The 14,432-nt window shown below is 37.7% G+C and overlaps 1 protein-coding gene and 1 long non-coding RNA gene across 16 annotated transcripts in view; one reads left to right on the plus strand and one right to left on the minus strand.

Annotated features, from left to right (window-relative positions):
• Positions 1-14,432, plus strand: part of LPP (LIM domain containing preferred translocation partner in lipoma) — a 670,528-nt gene that overhangs the window by 232,916 nt on the left and 423,180 nt on the right. The gene's annotated exons all lie outside the window — the stretch shown is intronic.
• On the minus strand, positions 228-12,517 carry LOC140622183 (uncharacterized). Of its 2 annotated transcripts, XR_012021918.1 has the most exons (6): positions 12,282-12,517; positions 9,934-10,087; positions 9,350-9,497; positions 5,836-5,976; positions 1,612-1,702; positions 228-500 (listed from the first exon to the last, which is right to left on the minus strand). It is a non-coding gene; the product is annotated as an uncharacterized lncRNA (long non-coding RNA). The 2 variants fall into 2 exon arrangements; XR_012021919.1 differs by lacking the exon at positions 9,350-9,497.

Below are 14,432 nucleotides of genomic sequence, written 5' to 3' on the forward strand. Positions count from 1 at the left end.
CCCACTGAGTGAGGAGCCTGATGCAGGGCTCAATACATGACCCTGAGATTATGACCTGAGCTGAAACCAGGAGTTGGACATTTAACTGACTGAGCCACCCCCGTACCCTGGGGAACATTTTTTAAAAAGAAAAAACACATCAACTCTGGGTCTCATGTCACCACTACAGATTTAGCATCTCAAGGCATCTGCACAGAAACAAAACAAAGCTCCCCAGATAATTCTGATTGTGGCTCAACGAAAGTTTGGGAACCATTCATTTATTTCAATAACTCCAGGGAATGGTGTTTTAATGCCTTTTGAATCTTCTGCAGGTCCTGTGGGTACACACTCTTCTTAGTTAATGACAGTGGCTTTTGAAGTCTTAAGTATCCTTTATCATGTGAACAATGTAGAGGTTCAGGGACTCAAATCATTCTTCACCTTGCTGTGCTTTTCCCTCTGTGCTTTCATCATAACAGAGTTTTCTGCATATGTCTCAAGGAATTTTAATTGGAATCCTAAGATGGAAGTAAAAAGATTAAAAAAAAAAGATTCTTCTAGAATGTTTCAGCAATGCCCAGGCTTCTGTGTTATAGAGCACTTCCTATTGTGTTACTTCAGGTAGTGATGCCTGAAATCTCAGCTGATTTTGGGTCATGACAGGCCTATGTAAATCATCTATAAATGGATTCATTATGGATATTATAAAAATAAATCCAACACTTGAGGCTTTGGGCAAATATACCATATAAAGAAATCATACCCTGGAACAATGATTGACCCTAGGAGCTGCAAAAGAGAAAAAAATATCATGATATTATATTTTTATCATCTTTTCTTAAAATTACTGTATCTAGAGACTGGAAGTCTGTGCATAGCTCTAGGGACAGAAGAGTACCTGAGATGTGATACCTCAAGCTTTCTAGCACTTTGACCACCAGTATTTTCCAATACTATCCGTTCTTTACTTTGTATATTGCTGATCTCAAACAGAATAGATGGCTTGCTACAGGGATAGACATATAATAGGCACCATATCTCTGTAAAGGTCTGTAAACTATATGCTGTAAAGGAATATGAAGGATGTGCTATAGGAGAAATTGGGAAAAGCTTCACAGAGGAGGGAACATCTGAACAGAGTCTTAGAGAATGGGTTAGTTGTGTGCCAAGCAGTAAAGGGTGGATAACAGGATGACACCCCAAGCAAAGGGAATAGCATGTGCAAGAGTTGAGAATGATTCCCATTCTCAGCCTCGTGATTTTGGCAGCCTTTTGCTGATGTTTTTAGGCCGTGAATCTGGGCTTCTGCAAGTCCCTTTGCAATAAGAGTACAGGAACTTCATTATGAGTAGACTGAAAATCTAGTATGCTCTAAAATACAGTTCTAGGAACAGCTCCAGAATGTTGGATAGCTACAAGGAGGAAGCACCAAGAAACAGGAGCATGCTGACCTTATCACACCATGGCAAGAAGCATCTTCCTGCTGGTCCTGGGCAGAAAGATCGTACCATTTCTCTCCAAGTGTCTGTCATGCTTGAGAGTGAAATATTTCTTTGTAGATAGATGCTAAGACAAAAAAGAAGGGGAAAAGAAGCACTCCGCAATTTGGATCAAACCAGCCTTACTTACCTAGTCAAACACGTGTGAAGTGAGGAAACTTGAAATCTTTTTGTTGCTTTGTTATGTGTTGCTTTCTTACTTATCTCTACTTTGAGTGATCCTGAGGAAATAGGAAGCAATGAAAGAAGGGTTTTATTATGAAATATTCATTACAAAGTGCCACTTTAAAGATGTGTGTGTAGTGTGTGTGTGTGTGTGTGTGTGTGTGAATTCATTTCAGATTCCTTTCCCACATAATATCTAGTTCAGTCACCACAATATGTTGTAACATTATTATGGTTCCTACATTATTACAGTTCCTAAAGACAAATGAAAAATCTAAGATCCAGAGGACCCCCCAGTGAGTCTCATAAATGAAGAAGCCACATGTTACCAAATTTTTGTACTTTGCCTTAAGTAAAATATTACTAATATTAATAACCACTGTGTAGTAATCACTGATTATTACCATCACTAAAACAATTTGTCTGGCAGAACATTGTCAAAAGGGTGGGAAAAACTTTTAGTAGTTTTATTAGCCTATTTCATCTGAAAGCCACTCTGCTTTACTGTTAACCTAATTTTTTTAGCTACGTTGTAAATGGTAGGTATCATCAGCCTTAATTTGCAGAGAATATAATACAAAGTGAAACATCCAGCATAGGGCAAAGCTGGCATTTGAATCCCTGTCTCCTAATTCCGCGTATAGAGTTTTTTCCCTTAGGACTGCACTGCGTCTTGTGTTAATGCTATTAGTATTTTGTATTAAAAGAGCAAAAACTGATCACTGTTATTTTCTCCAATTACTACCATTCATTGCTGTTTGAAAATCGAATTCATCCAAATAACATGCAAAAACTACCTGTGCATGGGTGTATACAGAGTTATAAAACAGCCAAGTAATCTTAAGAAGTCATTACCAAGAAATTTTTTTCAGAAAGTTCTTGAATAACCATTTGAAATGTCCATTAATTCAGGTGAATTATATCATCTTGCTTAAACTTACTAGGTATCATTGGTAGTTTTATTGGCATTAAAATTAAAATGACATTTAAATTTGCTGTTTTTGTTATTGATGTATGTTCATATATGTAATAGCTATTTGGATTTTATTAGGTGCTTCCTTTATAAAAATTATTTACTAGGAATGATGGCCAATACATGATATGTATCTGGAAATAACACCATTTGACCTTGAGGTGTCCTACATGCCCATTTCACATGGTCCCTGCTAGATGGATTTTACTTTGTCGAACCTCACCCTCTGCATTTATTCCAATTCCTTCAGCAGGGACGATTCTGATACACCTCATGCCATTTTTATTGAATAGGGCTCTCTAAGTGATAGGAGAAGAGTACAAACACATCCTAGTCCTTCAGCAGGTTATATTTTTATTAGAAACTTGACATGAAAAAGATGAGTTACCTAACAATATTAGCTGTAAATTCTGTGAAGTGGTTCTATAATTATTTTCCTGGAGGTCTCAGAAAGAAGAATGTACTTGGGGCCAGGACAAAATTGGAAGGCTTCAAGAGGGAAGACTCAGGGCAGGCAGTGCTTAAGCACGGAGATTCCAGCATCAGATAGATCTGGGTTTAAGTTTGATTTTACCCCTAATTCTCTAGGAACTTTGGCTAACTAGTTTAAGATGTCTCAATTTGTTTATATGTGTGTGTGTGTGTGTGTGTGTGTGTGTGTATTTCCTTATATATATATATATATATATATAAATATATATATAAACATATATGGATATATATATCTTAAAAATATATATCTCAGAGTCATTTTCAAAATCCAGTGAATGTGTTGGTAGAGTATCATACAAAATAATAGCTGTCTCAGTAGAAGCCGCTATTGTTACTGCTGCTGTTATTAAAATTAAAGCACGGATATTAGATCTGGGAGTCATAATCCATAGTTTTTCGTCCATAGATTTTTAAAAATCATTATTGTCCAAATGTAACTCTTGCTGGCTGTTTTTGAAAATAATCTTAGTTTTTGGGAGTGCCTGGGTGGTGTAGTCAGTTAAGCTTTAGACTCTTGATTGGCTTAGGTCATGATCTCAGGGTTGTGAGATCAAGCCCTGCTTTGGGCTTTGAGTTCAATGAGGAGTCTGCTTGGGATTCTCTCTCCCTCTCTTTCTCCTTGCTGATGTTCTCTTTCCCTCTCTTTCAAATAAATAAGTTACTTAAGAAATAAGATAATAACCTTAGTTTTATCCTTTTTCGTTCTATGTTGATGTTTTATGATTATCTTATTTTTTCCCTGCTTGACTGCTGATGTGTTGATATGTCCTATTTTGAATTTGTAGAACATATTTCTCAGAGACTTTACTTGAAGTATGTTGTAACAAAAAACAAGTAGATTCATATTTGTAGTCTATTTAAGAAGGAGCATTTTTATTATTGTACTATCATACGGATACTAATGTCAATAAACATCATATAAATCAAACTATTTAAACTAGTGATTTTTATTAATTTTTAAAATTGTTTGTTTTCCAAAACATCAAATGAGGCAGAGAGAATTTTTTATTTTATTTAATTTTTTAGAGATGTTATTAATTATATTTTTAGAGGAAACAATCATTAATTAGAAATTTTATCTTGGTTCCCATTCATCTCTGGCATTCATATTTGTGATTTTGCCGGTCTCCTGAAGTTGTATTTACATTTGGTCCATGTGTATGTCTTTTTCAGGGAAAGGGTCTATATGTCATCAGATCCTCAAAGAGATGCTTAACTCACTCATTACGAAAGATAACATCCCTTGGCTAAGAGGTCACCAGTGTCTCAACCCAGTTAGTTATATTGATGCTGCTTAATTAAATAAAAGTCAGATTTCCATTTTTCTCTTACCAGAGTTAAGGGAGACGGTTTGAAGAGAGAATGAAATATTTCATGATGGTGGCGGTGGTGGTGTTTCTGATAATAATATCAGAAAATATAATGCTTATACGATACATTATATACCATGTATGGAATTATATCATGATGTATGGTTTTGATATACCTTCCTACCATATATATTTGCACATCTCCTCTGGGCAGTACATATGCAAAGCACAGTATGGAGATGGATAAGGCATGAGTTCTTTCCTCTGAGAGGGATGCCAGGCAGGGAGAGTGACCCCATTTAGTAGTTGTCGACATCAAGTCTCCATGTTAAGATTGGTTGTACCTGGTCTTACAGGTAGACGGTAGTCAAGAAGAGATGCAAGAATAACTCTTCTGAACCAAAATCAGGTTCTTTATACTGCAGCATGTTTTCTGTTGCTTAGCATAGAACTATTACCCATACATTTTTACTTATTCCTCTTATATGTGATTTTAAAATGTCATATTTGTTCTGCTTCCATTATTGCAGTTTTGAATGATGATTCATCAGTGCAGTGGCCTATTTTAGTGAACCACAATAGCTTGGGTAGAAAGGAAAAAAAAAAAAAAGATTCAACATACTCAGGAATGGAAAGCAGCCATCTTTTTATAGCTAAAATTGCAAACATCTGGCAATTACTCTATTCTACCTCCCTTCAGAAAAGAAGAATCGTCCCTTCAACTGGAGCCTGCCGCTGTGTCTAATCAAGACAGCTATGCGAGCCTCAAGGAGCAATAGGTTTTGATTCAAGGAGGCCATTGCCTAACCCAGTTGGCCAGAGTCTCTTTGGAAAGTACACTATTATTTAATGCTCCGCATATGGTACTGTATTATATAATGATAATAATGGTAATATGGCAATTAATGGCTGTAGAAAATCCCCTCTTGCTTTTCTGCCCTGGCTCATTTGTGGTGGCTCTTATGGCAGCTTTTATATTTTGAAAGTTAACTGTTCAGGTCAACTTTGCCTCTCTGTTCTCTGAAGCTTTTTGTGCTCTGGAACAGAAGGTTCAGCTACATCAGTCCAACCAATAATTACCAGCTTGATTTTGTTATTATAAACTGGTCTAGTAAAATGTTCAAGGAACAAATCAATTTCTTTTTAAAGCCTGACAGTGATCTTATAGTCAAAAAGCAATTTACCATGGTTATGGTCCCTTTGTACCCCACCCTTATTTCTTATTGAGATAATTGTTTGTGAAACTAGTTCTTCCCTCGCTGGCAAAAGTCAGCTCTGCTGGCAGGGGAAGTGAGAATGGCTGGTGGTTTGTAATACGGCTGAGAATCAGAACTTCTGCATTTTTCTCTTGGGGTTAATGCCAGCTTTCACTCTGGCCTTGACCAATACATTTACCTTTCTATTCCCCATTTACCTTTCTCTTCCGCTAGGCCACTGGAGGGTAGAGGTGGACTTTTCCTTTCCTGTGTTCTGCCAACCTTATTACCACTGTTCTCTTTTGCCATGGGCAATCTTGGTCAGTGATCCTCAGTAATTTTGAAGGAATGGAAAAGCTCTAGTAGGAAAAAAAACGAAAAACAAAAAACAAAAAAACCCAGCAAGGTTCAAGTATGGTGATGTTCAAAAACAACCTCAAGTACTAAAAATAGTCTGTTTTCTAGTGTTAGCATATTATGGTACTTGGAAATCAGAAGTTTTGTGGGGGCCCCCGAGCTTATTTCATATGCCTGTCTTTTGCTTTTATGCCTTGGGTAGAACTATGTTCAGTACTGAAAGCCACAACTTTTCCCTTGATACAAGAAGTTTGCTAAGTACTGTCTCCTACCAGTCTTCCCAAAATCCCAATGAATTTAGCAAACATCTCATTAACCTGAATGCAGTGTTAGAAGAGGTAAGAATATAACCAGGAATGTTCTGGGGAATGAATGAATGAATAAATGAATGAATGAATGAATGAAAATGAACAAGTAGTCCTAACAACCCAAAATGGGTATCTTAATCCATATGGTTATTCCATGCAGAGCCATAGTGATCTCTGGAATTCCAAGTGCATGTCCCCTTTGCTCTGTCTCCATCCAGTGTGTTCTTGGTAGCTCTAGCCTCTCTCCCTCATAGAACTCATCGTAGAGCTTGGAACTTGCTTATTACAAGCTAGTATTCTAGCTCATTTGCTTTTCTCCTTGAGGACATTGCTCATGTGGAAAGGGTATGCCAGGGTCCCTTCCCTTTTACTTTAGGGTGTCAAGTCTGCACACTTCTGAGAATACAGCCAGTGCCGTGTTGCAGGGGACAAGGGGCTTTAGATGTCTCTCAATGATTCTCTACCCTCACTACACTTACTAGTCATCTGGGACCTCCAAAAAATACCAAGGCTTGGGCCTCATTCTCAGATATTCTAATATCATTGGTCTGGGACTGGCACCCTTTTTGGGGAACCCTTCTCAAGTTTCAGAAAGTACTGAGGTGGCCCACTCTCTTACCTGATACTAATCACCTGATATACCATCGTCTTTGGACAGCTCTGATGTGTTTTGAAAGTTTACCTTTACCTTTGATTTGAAATCTGCCTTCAGAAAATGTGGGCATATCTCTTAGTCACATTTATAATCTCTAGCCAGAGTTTAGTTAGTACTTAAAGCTATAAGCACCTGTCCTCCAAGCAAAACAACAACAACAACAACAACAATAACAGAAAAGCAACTATGGCAATGTGGTCACTTTTCTCCAATTGTGACCCAGTCCTCATTATATGGGACCTCTCCCTTTACCACTTTTGAGTTATAAATCTCTGGAAAAGGAACGGAAGGGCAAAAATATCAACAAAACAGGTACTTACTCTGGTAGGTAATGTCAGAGTTACCTTGTCAACTAGACAGTTTGGCTTTGTGAGGAGGAACGCTGTGCTGGTCACCGTTAAATTCACAATGCCTAACATGGTCCAGGCACAGAGGAAGCATTCCATGAATAATTATTGAATAAATAATAGTTACAAAGTTTATTAAGGTGACTCAGTTCAGATTAAATATACAGAAACTGGTAGTTTTAAACATTTATTTGTTTCAGGGAAAGAGAAAATGTGAGTGGGAGGAGGGGCATGGTGAGAAGGAGAGAGCAAATCCTCAAGTAGACACCCCGCTGAGCACAGACCCTCCCCGCCCCCCTCCTGAGAAGGTCCCTCCAGGACCCTGAGATCATGACTTGGGCTGGAGTCAAGAGTCTGACCCTTAACCGACTGAGCTACCCAGGCACCCTCCAAACTGATAGGTTTAAATGTAATAATACTGTAGAAAATATAATGGGAGAAGTTCCCTTTTGCAGAGGGAATAAAGCTTAAAATACCTACTCACAAGTTTAGTAAGAGATTTGAGGGTTCTCTATCCAAACAACAATAGCAAAACTAAAATAACAACTCTGAAGCTCCCTGGAGGGACATGGACTTCATAGCTGTCCTCTGGTGCAGAGATGTCCTCTTAGGCAGGTTTGTTTTGGCTTGAATATATGGTGGAGGCAGGGACAGATTTTATTTATAGTGTCACCTGCATTACCTTTAGATTAGGAAGATATTTCCCCATATTTAGGTGGAGGCTGCTACTCCTCAAATCTGCTTTTGGTCCTAATTTTGCCTTTGAAGCTTGCAGTCCCTTTTCTGTATGAACCCTTCATGTCTTTAAGATAGGGATCTCTCCCTCATCTCCCTCTCCTCCCCTCCTTCAAGCTCGACAGTTCCACTGCAGTGTTTCTAAAATTTTAAAAACATTTTTTTTAAATTTGAGATTTAATTGGCATCTAGCATCGTATTAGTTTTAGGTGTACAACATAATGGTTTGATATATGTTTATATTGCCAAATGGTCACCACAGTGAGTTGAGGTAATATCCATCACCACAGGTAGCTACACTATTTTTTTTTCCTTGTGAGGAAAACTTTTAAGATCTAATCTTTTAGTAAATGTCAAGTATCCAAAATGTTATTATTAACTATGGTCACCATGCTGTATGTTATATCCCCCGGGACTTATGTATCTTATAACTGGAAGTTTGTACTTTCTACCTCCTTTAATTATTTTTATCCACCCTATCCTGGAAAGCCTCATCTGTCAGGATCCAAAACTGAATGTAATGCTGTTGCATCAGTTGAAGAATGGCAAAATTCTCCAAGAGGATTCTTTTTCCTAAGCCAAGATGCGAATACCAAGAATTGCCATTACAATTGTTAGCACAATTTGTCAGGCTCAGTTATAACACTGTTCAACTTAAAGAAAATATGATATGTGTATGTATATTTACTAATCTATATACACATATATGATACATATGTACTAATAATGTGATATTTTCACAGTGACTTTTAAAAAATCATGTATATATATATATATTTTAAATATGATTTTCCCTTTCTGTACATGGAAAAGAGTATAGGGTGTTGGACGGTAGTAAGGCCAAAAATGAATTTAGATCTTTCCTATTATTAGATTAAGTGGCCTGATTAGAACAAGTAACATTTACGGATTAATAAATAAGTTGGTGTTCTTGGAACCCAAGCGATTCTAAATTTTGAGGAAACAAACTGGAAAAGCTAGAGTGCAGAATGACTAATAGTAAAAGCAAAGCTCTGGTTATTAAGAAAATTATCAGAATGACTTATATGATTGGTCTTTGCAACAGCTCTCCCTGGTGTATTTTGCTTGCAGGTTTAAACTGTTTTATAGCTCCTTAAATTTTATGCTCACTTTCTTTTTTTTAAGAAAGAAGGATAATCTGCTGCTTTTCTCATGCTTGGGTCAATGGTTTATTTGGGTGTTGCAGTTACACGCTACCACTCCGTGGTTGTAGTGTGTCTCAAGCATAGATTCATTGGAAAAGTGAACAAAAACTCTTCACACCTTACCTGTACAGTGATTCAACAAGTCATTTTACAGTTATACTCACCTTTGTGATTTGTGATTCCATGTGTTTGTTCAGGATGTAAAGAACACTAGAGTAATAGAGGCAGGTGATTCAACACTCATAGACATCTGGAGAGGAAGCACTGGCAAGATCGTCTCCTAAAAACTTCTAAATATCTTTTTGTGCCAACCTGAGAAGGCATAGGCATAATTCAAAGCCCACGTTCAGTAAAATTAAAATCACTTTTATACCAGCACTGGTGACTTTGAGTCCTCCCTCCATCCCGGTTTAGATATTTTTTGGATATAGGTTTTATTTATTGTGGTATTTTTCTTTCAATTAATTGAACCATGTCAGGTGTAATTAAGGTTTTTTTTTTCCCCCTCTCAGTTTTTTCTTTTTTGATTTCAAGTGATTTTATTGTTTCCAAATTTTTATTGTTTTATTGCTTCAGCCATATTTCCTTTTAAAGGTTGTGTTTCTGGAGGCAAGGTGTTTTGCTAGTCACAGATCTATACCATTCCTAAGCAGCTTATCTCTTGTAGTTTGCTCTCTACTTGATGTAGTACAGATAAAAATTATGAAAATAGTGTCTGTTCTAGCTTGAAATTGTCATTGGTAATTACCTCTTATCCTGGAAAAAGGTGTTGGTCCAAGGTTGAGAAAGGAGATGTCTTAGGACCTATGCCCATTTTAGGGTCTGCCAAAGAATTTTTCTTCTCTGGAACAGCTGCCAGGACACTTGTTGCTAATAGACCAGTGCATTAACCGGGCATTTTGCTGGAAGTAGAGGAAGGGCAAAGCTAGAGCCATAGAGGGAATTTCAGGGCAAAAACCTCATAGTTAGAAGCTGGGCACTATGCTTGAAGTGCCCTTCAAACATCCTGTTTTCAGAAATAAACCCAACTGTCATAGCAACTGTTATTTTTTCCCCAGACTTGGTATAAAGAACCATGATTCCTAGTTAGTAGCTAGGATCTATTGCAAAGTTTGACTTTGTTCTGAATGCAGTCTTAAAACTGTGTGCGGAGACTCCATTGAAATGGGAGAACCAAAGGGCCTCCTGAAATAAAGGTAATTTTACCTTGACCACACTGAAAGGAAGTGGCAGCCAGTCAAGAAGGCAAAGCCTTCTTGATAAAAGAGCTGACCAGATGGAAGTGTGTCCATGGGAAAGGATACTTGCTGTTGCCTATTGTGGCCTACGTCTATCACTGAACCACCCTGGGTTGGGTTCCTCAATTGTAAAACAATAAGATTGAACAATATTATCTCTTCACTTCCTTCCTGTCCTAAAATTATATGAAAGTATGATTCAGCTGCAGAAATTGCGTAAAATTGGTTACTCCTGAAGGGCATGACTAAAATTGTTCCCATGGAATATTATAAATTCAGTTAGGCTGTGGAATGGGCCATCGGCTCTCCATTCTGTATTCCTTCAGCGTGTTCCTCTGCTGCTTCCGTACCCTCTTGGTTCTCTCATTGGAGGCTAATACCCTTGAATGTTCTTTTCTGTACACCAGAGTAAAGTAAAAATTGATGTTCTTAAGTACCTACAGTTCATATCGTAACTAACATTTTATTTGTTCCTACCATATGCTAGGTATCTGATGTATCATCTTTATAGCATCATTTGAAATTTGGTACTAATATTTCCAGTGTTCACATAATGAAATTGAGGCTCAGGGAAATTATAGTTAAGTGGCCTGATATCCTGTGGCTAATCATTAACAAATCTTTGATTTGAATTCAGCTCTAACTCCAAATTTCATAATCTTTCTGTGTTTCTATTGTATTTTTTAAAAAGATTTTATTTATTCATGAGAGACACAGAGAGACAGAGACAGAAACAGAGACAGAGACATAGGCAGAGGGAGAAGCAAGCTCCATGCAGGGAGCCTGATATGGGACTTGATCCCAGGATTCCAGGATCACACCCTGAGCCAAAGTCAGATGTTCAACTGCTGAGCCACCCAGGCGTCCCGTCCCCTCTATTGTATTTCATATGTTGACTCTCAAACTCCATACAGGAAATATTTGTTAAATGTATACCCACTGAGATACATATGTATATATCTCTGCCTAAATATATATCCATTATTTATCTATCTTATTTGTCTATCTATCTATCTATCTATCTATCTATCTATCTATCCATCTGTCCATCTATTCCATCAGTCAGAAAGAGAAATCTATATTTTTTATAGTATTTCAAATCATAACTTTGGTAAAAGGACTTTATTTTTAATAGAAACCAGAACCTTAAGGTGAAAGCATGACGTTCTAATGGTAAAATTTTAGGTTTCACTCATGGGGTATTTGGGAATTTGGGGAGCATGATATCTTTAGAGATATGCTATAGATGATATGCAAACTTGGCCTTGGTAAGAAAAGTATTAAAAATTTTCCAAGTTAACCTTGTGGTAGGGAGGAAAGTAAAATACATGAATGAGTGTCTGGCTGGCTACCTAAATCTTCCAGGGTAGTGTAAGGGAAATACAAACTAGGGATGGATAAAGATCCAGAATCTTTTGTTACATTCTTACATTTACTTTAAAAAAAAAAGATTCCTGGTCCATTTGGAGGGCATGAAAACCTTTAAAAAGGAACATATAACCATTTCTTTTTCCTTTTGCTGAAATGTTTGGTTGGGGGGAGTGGATAGGAGCCTCAAGGGATGGGAAGAAGAACTTAATCTGGGCACTAATCATTTATTCATTCAACAAACATCTATGCCAAGAGCCGTGCTGAATTAGAGATAAACAAGATGTGAACTTTACCTTGGTTGTGTATGCCTGAGAAAGAAGGGGAGACTGGAAGACCCTGCCTAAGAAGCTGATCAGGGTTTTCTAGCAGCCTTGTCATTCCTTATCCAAGCTGAGATTATGCAAGCTTATCCAAGCTGAGATCCAACTCAGGACTTTTTGGGTTTTGTTTTTTTGTTTGTTTGTTTTGTTTTTTTCTTTTTATTTACCTATATAACAGAGATGGCCTGAAGCTTTGTTGAAATGTATTTCAGTGTGAATATTGGCTTCTGTAATAGTAGATGCAGTTCATCTGTCATGACCAACGTTTTAAAGGAAGATCCAGAAAATTCTTAGACCCTTCTAAAACAGAACTTTGGACATCTTAGTCTGATGGCTGTGAGAGGGTTAATAGAGCCCGTCGTTTTGTAACCAGGCTCAGCGATCTTGTATGAGCCATGTCAGGGTGTTGTCTGCACGCTGTCTTTGCTGATCACAGTAATCGGGTCATAAGAGAAAGAGAAGTAATAGAGTGTCTCTTAGCAACCAACCCCAGGAGAAAGAGAAAATTACTCAAAGCCGGCCATCCAGCCAGGGAAGTAGAAAGCAAAAATGTTCTGAAAGTCTGTTGAAAGTGCCCAGGGACATGACTCCTATGTGGTATCTCCTATAGGCTGGCTTGGGGTCTCTCTTATAACAAAGGAAAGAAAGAAAGAAAAAGAAATAAGTGAACAAACAAAGAAGACTCCTCTAAAACTGAAACTTTTCTTTGCCTTCCTTCCTCTCTCTTTTGGTAATTTTTTTAAAACTTATCTCAGAAAGTGGGGGAAAGGGGCAAAGGGTGGGCGGGGACCAAGGAAGCCTTGTTTCCTAACATAGGACTGATAGTCTCAAGCATGAGTATATGTCAGGGAGGAACGTGGTGGCTCTTCATTGTACCCAGTATTTTCATTTGAGATCTGGATTGCTCTCCCAAGAAACAGGAATGCAAAATCTAGAGGTGATGGATAAGATCTGCTTTTGCCCACCCTTCTTGTTACCTATGTGGCACTCGGTTCTGTAGCTACTCATGTTTATCATTACAGACTTTGGCCCAGGGGAGTAGCTTTGAAATTTTTTTTGAGACAAGTGGTGGTAAGAAATACATTTTACATTGAGATTCCACACATGCATGTGTACCTGCACACTATATATATATATATATATATAAATATGAAAGAAAATTTCACTTAACAGTGTAGGCTCTTACTTGACATGATGTGCACTGATGTTTCCTATTCTACTTCAGTTTTAAAAAATACTTTTGGAGGGCAGCAAATTGATTTTTTGACCTATTAATGAGTTGCTTTTTACAGTTTGAAAAGCACTAGGCTAGGATCAGCATTTGGCTTCCATTTTAATTTTATCAGAATGATGCCAAACAGCAAGTTCAGTGATGGTGAAGAGCCCTTGGCCAGCATTGTGATGTTCAGAGTAATGGTTATTTAAGCTAATATTTCCTTGTTGTCTGTCAAGTAGATGTATCCTGAGATACTGGCTTGAAGTTTAGGGAAATAAACCTGAGGCAATTCTTGGACTGTCAGCAATTTAGAAAGGTACTATATCATGACCAAGAAGCACCGGACTGGACTCAGGCAACTTGGTTCCACTTCGACACATCCTTTTCTCTCCTGGAGCCCCTCATTTGCTGGGATTGAATTAGATAATGCCATAAATTCCTTCTTAGTGTAATATTTGGAATTTATAGCTGGAAAGGGTCCCATAAATCATCCAATAGAATCTCTCTTTCTCCAAGATTCAGTCCTCAAGAAGGACCATGGATAGATTTCCCTACATCCTTTAAGGTTCTGTGTTGTGTTAGGAAGAAACATCCACTGAAGATTAAATCCTATTTCTTCATTTCAGGTATCTCAGTAGTATGGGAGCGAAGACAGGTACACAACTAAGTTCAAGGAGAGATACAATTTGTTAAACACTACAGTTAGGGTAAAATTAAAATCAGAAAACTCAGAGGAAAAAAAAAAAGGAAAACTCAGAGGAATGGATTGCTTAATCTGACTGGAAAGATGATGAGTGAAGGCTAAACTAGTATAGGAAACTTCTGGGCTGGACTTTGAGGAAAGGAGAAGATCCATGCATGGAGAAGTTGAGGATGGTAGACCATTGTAGACAGGCCACACTTTGTAAGTCATGGGAGAGACGACACTTTGTAAGTCATGTTAATTGCCTCCTCTGAGTTGTTTTTTGACCTCCCTGAACTCACCAGACTTGATTTTTTCCACCCCCAAATTTTCATATTTTATGGGATTTTTTTGTTTCTTTCCAACTAACATGATCCCTTGATAATGACCCATTGCTCACTGCTCAGTGATAAGGTAAAG

This window comes from Canis lupus, chromosome 31 (genome assembly GCF_048164855.1).
Source record: "Canis lupus baileyi chromosome 31, mCanLup2.hap1, whole genome shotgun sequence".
In the NCBI taxonomy this organism is placed as follows: domain Eukaryota; kingdom Metazoa; phylum Chordata; class Mammalia; order Carnivora; family Canidae; genus Canis; species Canis lupus.